Below are 11,337 nucleotides of genomic sequence, written 5' to 3'. Positions count from 1 at the left end.
CAGGAACGACATAAATCACCAAATGATCAGTTTCCCCAGGAGCCAAAGAGACAGATCAAAGTTTCTGCATCAGCTTTAGCTCTGACCTTTCCACGTCTGTTTTAATGCCTCCTCTTCGTCAACACAGGAGTTATGTGTTTTAATATTTAAAGGTCAAGTGAAACATATTTCTTGAGGCATGGCTGTCTTTGACCTTTTGGCCGTAAATCATTTTTGTTTTTAATTAAACTCAATCTTTAAATCTTTAGTCTCTTTAACCTGCAGTTTTAGAAGTTCAGTCACACTTAAATCAACATTTATAGCCTAAATTTAATTAGAAAATGTCACAGCAAATGGCAGAATGATGCCTGTGTGTTTCACTTGATTGGACAAAGTATAATATAGATATTTATTTTCAGATGTTTTAAATTCCCTTTGAATGTTTTTCCCCACATTAGTGATGTTATATTGTGCACTGCAGCAGCGCATGGTGCAACACATTTGGTCTATTTGTTGCTATAACGAGAAGGTTTTAACAAGATCCCTACGAGGTATTTGTCATGTTGTAATTGCTCTTTTATGTAATGACGTGGATTTTCTCATTACCAAGCAGATTGGGACTTATCCTCTTGTGTGTATTTGACAAAAAATCATTACAAACATCCACCTTTAAAGGTCCCTTGGAAGACATTAGATTTTACAGTCCATCCAATAAAATTGGGGATGTTTGGTTGTAAAACCTTGATCCCAGCGCAGGACGTTGTGCCAGCTCTGATCTCTCTCTGTCTGGAGGCACTGACCTCTTTTGTTCACTTGATGGCTAATTACCAGTATTGATTTTGGCTCCTTTGTTTTCAGACTTCCTGTGGGGAGGCAGACGACCCAGGCACATATCAGCTACTGTTGGTCACTGAGACAACTAGCAAACAGTTTTTTCTGCTCATGATAAATTCTATATATATTACTTTTAAAAACATAAGACAACACTGAGTTTCATGAATAGTGTCTCCTGCTGTGATGCTGGGTCATATTTGAAGGACTTGGACTGTTTGTTTTTACCTTTTGTGGTCTCCTCACTGATGGTAAGTCCTTCTTGAGGACTTTACTTCATCCGCTCCAGTTGAATCTAGGCCGAAGTGAGTAAAGCATTGTGGGCTGTATGTACTACAACATGACTTGTAGACTTGTTTTACTCTGTTTTGGATAAATTGGGCACATTTCTTATTTTTCCCCATTCCTGGTCTTACACAGCAGAATCATCGAAATGGGACTGAATTAAAAAAACAAAAAACTAAGTGTGTAGATATCCCTGTTTTTAAAAACCCGTCTGCAGTGTATGCTGTGAATTTGATGCCCATGGTTGGACTGTGATACTGACTCAGACGACAACAGTGAAACTACAAATGTATTTTAGAGCGTTCCCTTCACTGTGGTTTGTAAATAACATTTGTTTTTTCCTATACATATATTGTTTTATTAAGTAAGTTAGCATATTTTGGACTGACCACATTTGGAAACCGTGTCATAAAACTGCCGCTATCTATTTGTCAACATCCAGTATAATGATTTTAAAAGCATCCTTTGTGTTTAGGGAATAGGATTAAGGAAACAAAACGGGAATTTTGTGTTTGATGTTTTCTAGCTATTAACATTATACGACAGCTGGGAACAGGAGCACACAGCTGCATTCTAACTTTGTGTGTTGTTTAGAAGTTACTGAAAACATCAGCTGGCTGGTTTGTCAGCGCATCTGTTTTAGTCCGTTGACACCCACTGAGCTTTCACTCAGTGTTTAAGATGTTTGTGTTTTCCTCACCATGGTTTTAGAGACAGGAGTCACATTCGTCAGGAGATGTATGATTAGTTTGGAAAGTACAGACACTAAACACAAACTGCAGGGGTCAAATCCCAGTATCATCTGGGGACTGGAACCAGACATACAAGCAGATGCCAGTTTGTCATGGTGACACTTGGACAGAATAACAATTTGTAGAGTTTAAACACTTTAAACACTAGAATAGTATACCTGTCTCTTAGCCTGGGACAGAATGTGGTTGCAGTTGTAGACGAACTTGCCAATACTGTGGTTAGATAATTAGAGATGCAACAAGGCATTATTTAAATAATTAAATAATCAGAGTGGGGCTGGTTTGTCCACCGCCATTAAAAGACAAAGAAGAAGAAGAGTGGGTATGATTCAGACTGTCAGTGCTGACGTACATCGGCTTCACCCTGTGTTGACAATCAGAAGGTGAATCCCACTTCTGCTAACTGCATCCATGTTTCCCTCATTTGCGTCTTTTCCTTGCATCTTAGTCCAATGTAAGATATGAGGTGACACTTTATGGAGGGAGGAGCCAAGGAAACATGTTTTAACTGACATGGGACGTCCTCTTCTTGAGCCTTCATGTGAAGCGTCCAGTCACAAACTGACCTCTGACAAAGAGGTGTGTCAATCTTTAACCAACTTCCATGAAGGATACACTCTTGTATCCTTGGTTCCTTATCCTTAGCTCCTCCACACAGACTCCAAACTCCTCAGGGCAATAGTAAGAGCTCTGGGGTGTCCTTTACCATGGTGGACCGGAAGGACATCAAGGGCTGAGGAATGATAAAATAAGGGTATTGGGATTCACCTAGAGACATTTTTCGTGTGGACCAGTGGCTCTGGAAATCATCCAGAGAGCAGGTTTCTGTCTTCGTGTGGACCAGTGGCTCTGGAAATCATTCAGGGAGCAGGTTTTTGTCTATAGCCGGTACTGGTCATCGCTGTTCCTGTGCTCAGATTTCATTGGCTGTTTAAGTCACATGCTTTACACACATCATGAATTTGTTTTCAGTGCACGTTGTCATATTTTCCTTTGTGATGCACTAACATTTAAGTTTCCACCAAGTCTAAAATTATTTTGCTATAATTTGATATATTTTTCAGCATTTTTACTTTTATGTGCAAATTAAAAATGTGCATCAAAACAGGTGGATGGAAACATATAGATACACGTATAGATGAGTTTTGTTTTAAGGCAGAGTAAAAATGGGAACTTGTCCTTTCTTACCTTTCTAGACGACAGCAGAGGGATATGAGCTGTTCCTGTGTTTTGATTACATTCCACAGTTTTTAATCCTGTTAGTGGATACTTGGCACAGTGATGTTTAACTTACCACAGACATGTTTATCCAGTAGTTTGACTTGAGCTAACTTGTCCACCTGACAAGCATGACATCGCTTCTTTGCTTCCCAGCTGCGTGTTTAGAGCACAGAGTAGCTGCTTCTTGAGAAACTCGGGCGTCACTCTTTGAGCTGACCTCATTGAAACCAGAAGCATCTTCATCTTAACTCATATTTCAAACTATTGGTAATGACAGCCTCCTGGAAATGATAGAGGTGTCTCTGTTTGGTATCAAGTTCCTGAAGATCTCAGCTGCAGAAACATCTCAACAAAGTGACATCTTAAAGCTGGTTGAAATGATAACATTGAAGTGTCTTTTGACTAGTGTCCCGGTTTAGAATTACATAGAAGGATAGGAATATTGTTTAAGAAGATGGGAATAAATATGTTTTGAAGGATGATGAAAATACCACAGACTGCAGCCTCTTTTGTCTTTGCTGCACCAGTGGTTCTGGACAGATGCTTGAGGTCTTCAGAGGGATACCTCCTGCTGATTGGCACCCTTTTGTAAATGTGTCTGCAGCCCTCTTGTAAATGACATCAAGTGGTAAATATTTGGTTGTAGCTTGTGTGCATGTTTCTTACTACACTTTATACAAATAGAATCATAAGAAAAAAATGTTCAAGGCTTTTCACACATCTGCTGTGCTGATGTTTCCTCCTGTTGTGGGTTTGACTCATTCAGCCTCTCTTGCCTCTGCTGCAGCAGCAGTACGGTAGCAGTGACTGGATGCTCTTTGACCTCTGTTTCCCAGTGGATACATTTAGAGTATGCACTTTGTTGTTGAATATTGGTAAAATAACATTTTTGTAAATCCAGTGAATAATTACTCTGGTAGATTTTGTCTGTGGGCTTTATGTTTTTCTTTTCCTCCTCTTCATAGATGTTGCAGGATGTTTTGAGATTGCCTGCATCCTTGAAAAGTGGGCAGCAGATGTCAGTTTTCTTAAGCTTCTGATTTGAATGAGACACAGTTTGAGTATTTTGATGACCTACCTTAAAAAGTGCTTCTTAATCATAAAGCTAACGCTCCAGATCCTCAGTTTATCAGATGTTATTTCGCTCGGCTAACACCTAGATTTTTTTATAGGGCTGGGCAATATAGACTAAAAAGTATATCACAATATTTAACTGTATTTTTACAGTAATAATATAAATTATGATGTGGAAATAGTACTATACAACAAATTGTGCAAACCAACAGCCAACCAAAAAAGTAAAACTTCAGACTGACCATCATCAAATAGTAAACTACACCAATTAATTAGGCTAAAAAAGTTCATTCACAAATTCGTCCTTATAAACAGTTTGGACTGGCATCGTGTCTTTGGATCTTTCATCAGTTTCTTCCCAGGGTTCTAGTTTCTTCTATTAATGGCAAACACACTGGCTGAGAATCAGTCCAAATGAACAGGAGTTTTCTTGTTTGTTGTCCGTCTAACATCTGCTGTGTCCTCCTCATACAGCCTCTGGCTTCCCTCACATTCAGCCCGATGTTTTTACCTGAGGCTGGAACAAATCTGGTCTATTGTCACCAAACTGTTGCCAAGTGACTTCTTTTTCAGAATTTATTCTGCCGCCAGGTGAGCTGTGCCCTCCGCTGAGCACATGCAAGACATTGCCTTACAACACGTGTACTGCCTTCATCATGCATATCATCAGTATCATAAGAAGACAAAATCTTATCATGAGGAGGAATGACACAGCTGTATCGTGGACAATACGATAGAGCACAGCCCTAAATGAAAAAGCTGGGGCTTTTTAGATTTAGGAAGTAGCACTATCACACACCCAGTGAAATGGCCATAACAGTGACATCAAAACTTCCATTACTTTTTACTGGGTCCTGTTCATTGAGAAACAGTTTCAGATGTTTTTACAGAAGCTCATAGGAAGAATTGTTAGTGTGTTCGGTGAGGGAGGTGGTGACGGTGGTGCTGATGATGTATTTAGTCGGTGGCTTTCCTGCAGATGAACAGCCACTACTAAATCTCATCTCCATGTAATGTTTGCCACATTGTACACAGGTGTAGTTTCCACTGATGAGCCAAATGATAATTTTTCCCCTCGGGCCAATTATCTCATTTATGTATCTCTAGCCTTTTCCTATCAGACATAAAAGTAATCCTGAAAAGTTGGCTAATGATCAGTTGCAGATATTTTTGTCCTTCATTTGAACTGCAGAGAAAAGTGGCTTTCTCTGGCGCCTCAGTTTGGCCTGACGGTTGGAAATGTACTGTAAGTGATGTGTTTATTTCAGGCTGGTTGTACACTTTGTATGCCCTTTATGCAGCAGAGCCAGTGTTGATGGTCAGCTGTTAGCCACAGCCTGCTATAGTAGATATAACTGACCTTTGTCAGTGTGTGTCTGTGTGCTGCAGTTGGTCTTATTTAGTGTTTGACCAAAGCATGGAAAGGAAAATAAGGTTTAACTAATAGCATTGTGCTAGAACAAGTTTTGGTGGGTGCCATAGTAACAATCTTTATTTCCCCGCTAATGTTATTTAAATTTTGGAAATTAGCCTTGGAAAAGGGGAAGGTGTTCACCCCACTGGCTTTCTGCTGGGATTATAGTTGACTGTTTCCATATGTGTGTTTCCTGTACAGCTTCCTCACAGTGAAGGATGTCACAGGAGTGAGAACAGTCACTTCAAGCTAACACACATTTTCCATATTTCGCTGTCTAAGTGAGGACTACAGAGTTCCTGCAGCTGTGTGCTTAAAAGCGCTGAGTAGCTGCTAAGTGACGCCAGCCTGTGTAGCATCTGTGAAGACCAGCCATCTCCCACAGCGGGGAAAAGTCAGCTGGTGGGGGTTCGGTACAATAGGCCTGGAAGTCAGGGAGGCCATGCTGGAAGCATGGCTCAGCAGAGCGTGGCTGTGTTAGGACGTACCGAGGTCGTTTTCAGCTGTGTAACTTAACTTTGGATGGAAAGGTTGTGCACAGAATAACATGTTCTGAGCCACAGAGTTAAACTGTAGACTCACTGGTGCATCAGTACAGTTTTATAGCTGAGAAGGGTTTCTGCTAAACGAGGTCCACCCTGTCATTTTAGCTGTTCTTGTTTACAAGACATGAAACACTGTGTACGTCAGTTTATATCCTGACCGATACTGCAGTTTTGAAGCTGATAATCATATCGATGTTTGGGAGTTTAAATATTCATATACTAGTTCTTCTGATAGTATTTTTTAAAACATGGACACACAATGATCTTGACACAGCTTATTTGATTTTTTTTGTTTTTAGATTGTGACTAAGATGCTGACCAGGACAGGCCATGTGTATTTAGGTGGTTGGTACCTGGATCTTTGTGGGCAACGTGTGAAGTAAAACAAATGCTATGTTTTTGTTCTACATGCATGCCAGCAGTCGAAGGTCTTGGTAGAGGGTACTGTAGAGGGATGGCATAAACACAACAATAAGAAACTTTATTCGTGCTTTATTTACTATTACCAGAGTTTGTAAGATGGACATGTGTTGTCACTAAAGATTTAGCTGATACAGCTCGTATATGAACTTTTTGCAACTTGGCAGAAGGTGTTTTTTATTTATGTATATTACATTACTTTCACTATGCATTTGCTGTTTAAAATCAGTGTTACAGATGCTAACGTCCAATTTCTAGGACACAGTGTTGAGCTATCAGTGGCTCTATCATCATTAATATTAAGTCACTTTGGGTATTTCCTGGTGGACTACACTTCAGTTTTAGCAGTTATACCTGTGTGTATGTATATTGTGTTTTAAAGCAGTGGACCAAGGGGTCTGGATCTCACAAACAGTTGCAAAATAAATATAAAGAAGTAAAACCTTTATTGACAAGACAAATTTTTCACATCCCTGCTTTTCATTGTGATATACTACACTAGATATTTTCAGGCTTCTGTAAACTGTTGAAATAAAAGAATCTGGCAGAGGTGCTCGCCTGTGACGAGGCTTCACAGCTTGACTTTGCATAGACATTAATAACCTGTGAATACCTTTACCACAATGAGATCACTGAGGCATGTCACAGTGAAAATAGACACTTCTAGCACAGTCTTTGTGCATTTTAATTGACAATCATAATTTCTCTCCCAACCCAATATGACCATTAACTTGGCAAATTACCTGATCAAAAAGCAGAAAATGAAGTCCTGAGATTGTTGTGAAGTGCTGTAGGCTAAATGGGATTTCCCTCAGTCGCAGCAGCAGATGTTCATTTCTTTTGCAGCCGAGAGGTCGGGGCATAATGACTAGTCGCTTATCTGAAAAACTGTGTAACATTCCTTAGCTAATATGCATTGAAGTATTATAATGTTGGTTGGTTGGTTGGTGTGTAGACTGGTAGAGAAATATGGGACGGTTTATAACCTTTAAAATATAACCCACAAGAGCGAATAAAAGCAGGCTAATAGGTCACTCTAAATTGCCTGTTGGTGGGAATGTGTGCAAGAATGGTTGTCTGTCTCTTTGTTAGCGACCTGTTCAGGGTGTACCCTGACTGTCATCCAGTGTTGTCTGGCTCCAGCCTCCACAACCTTCTACGGGATGAATGGTGTAGATGGTGGATCGATAGATGGATGGACGGATACCTACAAAACATGCCATCCCTTAGGCCACGACGGTAGCTCAGTGTAGCATTGCCATTGTGAGCATGTTGGTGTTTAGCTCAAAGCGTAGCTTGACAAAGCCGCTGGTGTGACTGACCTTTAGTCTGGTTTCAATGATAAAGTTCTTCTTTCACAATAATAACAAATTTACATCCTCCGCAAATCGTGTGTTAACTTTATAGAGGTTTGTACCTGCTGGCAAAGTACAAGTGAGTCAGGTCTCATTAGTCGCAGCTAACTCCTGTGCCTGCAGCCCAAATAAAGATTATATCTGCATGTTTTATGGACGTTAAACCAGCCTTGTAATTACTCTCATCACAACAATATTAAGTGATTGACTGGCCACTCAGCTTATTAAGCATATCAGGCCCTGTGGTTGGTTAAGCTATGAACACAGCCAAACACTGCTGCCAACAAACAGGACAGATTATTCACCAGTTTCACCATAATCCATAGACTAATGCCTGATGTGCAGATCCTCTAATCAGTAACAAGCACAAGCTCATTAGAGCTGCCACACTGAGACAACAAAAAGGGTTGAAAGGTCGAAGCTGCTCTCAGTGGTAACTGCAATCCGGAGATGTGCTGGGAAGTTTCAGCAGCAACCTGCGAGGGATTTATTTTGCCTTCACATCCATATTAGTTCATGTTTGTGTGAGCCGTGACAGCTCTGGTCTGCTCAGTGTCTGCACACAGCCTGTAGCTGGACAGCGTTAGGCTGATGATGAGCAAATATTTCCACATATAACAATGCATTGCTCTTCATCTACCACGGTCAGCGAATTGTCACCTGGCCAGTGTTGATATTTTCAACATGATTAGATGTTAAACAGTATATTGAGCTTTCTGGAAACACATCTCGAGCACTGCTCACCTCTCGCTGCCAATATTTTGTCATTTGAGAGTATTTATTCTGTAGTTAAACCCTATAGCTTGCTTTCATTATTTCACTTTACATAAGCCTCCAATCTTTTAAGTATTTTTTAAATATTTTCTAGCATATGAGCTGTTGTAATCATAAAAGAACTGTTGACAGATAGAGTTTGTGTCATGTCTTTGCAAGAGCTGTAGCTGATCATTAAAATTAATGACATTAATGATGGTATCTAGGAAGAATCTCCTCTGTTCTACTCTGTTTATGAGTTGCTGACAGCTTGTTGATTATACAACTGGTGACCTCCGCTGGAAAAACTTTGTGAAACAGATCTGGTACAACAGGCTCTTTGACTATGACCTCGTTATTATGGTATGATTGATTTATTTAGAAATTAGTCTGGAAATTGGCAACAACTTGAATGACGGTGCCTTCCGAAGAATATGCAACCAATTATTTTTATTATAGATTAAGTTCATAATTATTCTGTTAGTTTATTCATCAAATAGTTTAAGATTCCCGTCCCACTTCCCAAAGTCCTGGGTGATGTCTTCATGTTGCTTGCTTGGTCCAAAGATAAGTAATGTGTTGTCACATCAGATGAACAGAAGCCCAGTCTGAGAAATTATTTATTTTTGCTTTTAAAAAATGCAAAAATAATAGTTTACAGCATCCAATTACATTCTAATAATAAGAAATTGTATTTTAATCTTTTTTTTTTGTATGGGCACATGTTGAATTGAAGCTCAGAATAAGGAATTAGTCCTTTTTTTGGAGCTGTAGAACATCGGTATCTGTAATGCCTACTTTAACACAAGAGCACCTGTGTTGTTGTACCAGTCAGTGGTTATGTCTGGTCTGAGTTTCCTCACAGAGCCATCTGCTTGGCAGATTTACACTTGAATGTGTTTGACTATTAGAGCCGTTTTATCGCTCTTTTTAAAGCCTCTGTTTATTATGGATACCACTGAGTTTACGTTTTAGGTGCTAAAAGTCTTTAACAGATGCCAGATTTATGCATTTTGTGGTCCATTACTTTGTTCCAGACTGAAATATCTCAACATCCACTGAATGAATGCTATGCTGACCTTTCCCCTATTGCTTCAGCAGGCTGACAGTTTGTATTAGTAAAATATTAATGTCAGGTCTTTATTGGAAATTTATGGTCAGGTCCAAATTTTAACTGGTCATAAACCAAAGTGTTGGACAAAATACCTGTAAAACTAGTGATGCTGTACTCTGTGTGTTTTGTGCTAATTAGCAAATGTTAGCACCATAAGACACTAAATGAAGATGGTTAACACAGTAAAACCTGCTCATCCGTGCACGTGAGCTTTGTCATTATGAGTATGTCAGCATATTTACATTAGCATGGCTCTTGTACAGTCATTTTACAGTTTATGGAATGATTTTGGCACAGACATTCACGGGCCCCAGAGGACGACTTTGGTGCTCCTCTGACTTTTCCTCTAGTGCTGCCAGCAGTTTGACAATTGTGCTTTTAAGTGACATGTCTCCACAACTACTAGGAGTATTGTCATGAAATTTTGTAAAGACATTCATGTTCCCCCATGAGGATTAATTGGAATCACTTTGTGGCACCTTAGCTTTTCATCTAGCATGATCATCAGTCATCATTGTCACTGTGAGCATGTTAGCATTCGGCTAATCACAGAGCCACTAACGTGTCTGTAGAGTCTTAGTCTTGTATCTATATGGGACTCATTTGTTTTCTTGCTTTTCTGTACACAGTGTTTGTTTTTTTAGCAGTGTAAATGTATAGAGTAGCCTGTTGTTCATGCACTTTCTGGTGCCGAGGTTTTATGTTATTGCAGCATCTTTGTCTAGAGAGAACCTCACAAAATAAATGTAAATGGACTGGTCTAATACAGAACTATACAAATACCAGTGATGTAGCAGTTACTTGAATTAGTGCACACAGTTAAAGTTGTCTTTCACCGCAAACAAAAAACCAAGATGTACTTTTTAGAGATTTAAAGATTTAAGCCTTATCCTCACTGAGCATATTAAGATTAAACTGTGTGGACGCTGTGTGTCCGTATGGTGGCATGTTGCCTGTTTATCCAGCTGAACTTCAAGTTGTACTGCGGCTTTAAATTCAGGTTTGGAATCGACTACAGTTAATTCCACAAAGCCTATTCCCTTTCAGCAGCTTGCTTTCATTTTAGTCCAAGATGGCTGGACACAAAAGTTAAATGTGCTTCCTGTTCTCATCTGTTAGATATATATGAAAATGTAACTGTGTATGCACAAGCAAAAATTTCCATTAGGAATCAGAGAATGTCTTCTCTGACACGTATCCACTTTTATTCATTTATTACCAACTGGGTAATTACTATAACTATACTGTTCTGTAACGTTATTTATTTATTCCCTACTGACTCACGAAGCACATTGAGCGCCTCTATACCCGAGTCAAATTCTTTGTGTGTTAATAAACTTGGCCAGTAAATCTGATTCTGATTTAGTTCTGCCAGGGAATGTACCACCGACTGGTTCATTTAGAGTGCTCGGATGTCAAGTCAAGTCAAGATTTAGAACAACTTAGTCTTAAAATAAAAAGTTACATAAAGGCAACAAAGCATTAAAACACAATACACAAAAATAGGGTAATAGTATTTTCCCCAGTGAACTTCAAACATCGCACTAAGTAATTCACATGGTGGAGTTGGATATGTCATTACGCTTGGTGAGGT

The 11,337-nt window shown here is 39.4% G+C and overlaps 1 protein-coding gene across 2 annotated transcripts in view; it reads left to right on the top strand.

Annotated features, from left to right (window-relative positions):
- The first annotated feature begins 1,034 nt into the window (after nt 1-1,034).
- The window catches only part of LOC109969769 (tenascin-like), a 43,599-nt gene continuing 33,296 nt past the window's right edge, over nt 1,035-11,337 (top strand). For both annotated transcript variants that reach the window (XM_020616908.1, XM_020616906.1), the window contains exon 1: nt 1,035-1,115. The gene's annotated coding sequence lies outside the window, so the exon portion shown is untranslated. The remainder of the gene's footprint in view (nt 1,116-11,337) is intronic.

The sequence above is a fragment of the Monopterus albus genome, unplaced genomic scaffold (assembly GCF_001952655.1).
Source record: "Monopterus albus unplaced genomic scaffold, M_albus_1.0 scaffold181.1, whole genome shotgun sequence".
Lineage (NCBI taxonomy): Eukaryota > Metazoa > Chordata > Actinopteri > Synbranchiformes > Synbranchidae > Monopterus > Monopterus albus.
The sequence above is the reverse complement of the archived record's forward strand: the minus strand, read 5'-3'. Positions and strand labels throughout refer to the sequence as shown.